The sequence below is a fragment of the Zootoca vivipara genome, chromosome 6 (genome assembly GCF_963506605.1).
Source record: "Zootoca vivipara chromosome 6, rZooViv1.1, whole genome shotgun sequence".
In the NCBI taxonomy this organism is placed as follows: Eukaryota; Metazoa; Chordata; class Lepidosauria; order Squamata; family Lacertidae; genus Zootoca; species Zootoca vivipara.
The window spans coordinates 56,684,057-56,685,295 of NC_083281.1; positions in this window are offsets into that span (position 1 = coordinate 56,684,057).

The window sequence follows — 1,239 nt, forward strand, 5'->3', positions numbered from 1 at the left end:
GCAAAGGAAACACAATGCAAATGGAGAAAAAGTATCATCCACTGTGTATTGTTTGTGGAGTGAAAACAACAGTGAATACAGATCATATTTGCGGAAATGATTTCCTTTCCAGACATGAGACAAATAAGCAAATATTGGCCAATTTCCACTCCCATTTCCATATTATTCAATATCCAGTCTCATACTGTACATTTTAAAGCACCTTGGATGTGATGGCTAAAGAGAACTCCAGGAACTGCTTTATGACAAGTTGCCTATTCTAAAAGGGTTAGCTGGGCACAACACGAGGAGCCACCTCTTTTCATCTGTTGGGTTTCAGATCCTTCCTTGCATTGTTTATTCAGTTATCAGCAGGTTAGGCACCACTTTCCTTTTGAGTGAAGACAGAGGCAAAGCAGGTGTTGAGCAGTTCCGCCTTCTCTCTGTCATCCAAAACATTTCTCCATCTTCTCCATGCAGAGGACCTACTACTTGCTTGTTCTTCTTCTTGCTTCAAACATACCTGAAGAAACCTCTTTTTAAAAATTAATTAATTTTAACCTATCTTGCAAGCCTGTGATCATTATGAGCTTTGGCCTGCCTGACATTCACCCTGCAACTGTTGGCTACTCGACTCGTGTATACTCCTCCTTCATGATTTCCTCTTTCTTCCATTTCTTATACTGTACATGCCCTTCTTAAATCTTAGCTCATCTGCAAGCTCTGTGTGCAGCCACACTGGTTTCTCCTACTTTTCTTTCTTATTGATATTGTCTGCAATACTTCACCCATCCATCTGGGACTCCCTCATCTCTGAGTATTTCTGACCATGGGATCTCACTTAAGCTTTTTGAAATCAGCCTTCTTAAAGTCCAGAGTGCCTGTCTGACTACACTCTTGTCTTTTTGTATCTGGTCTGTTGCCAGTTTGTCAGACACAGGATCTGAGCGGAGTCAGGGGCCAAGCACTTTATGTAACCTTTTGGTGGGAGGACTTGAGTGCTTAAAATATCCATCCTTGGGTGCCACCGAGCTTTCTTAGTCAGACACAGGAAGATGAGAACTTCTAAATTCAGTCTGCCAACTTCCCTCCCCCAGTTATCCTGCTTCCTTGTATTTATTATTATTATTATTAAAGATTTTATTGATTTACAAAAATATGTGCAATGTCTCTCATAACATTTTTACAAATCAGTTTCATTTGTTGAGACATTGGGAAGAAAAGGGGGAGATAGGTAGATGGGGGGAAGATGGATGGGGG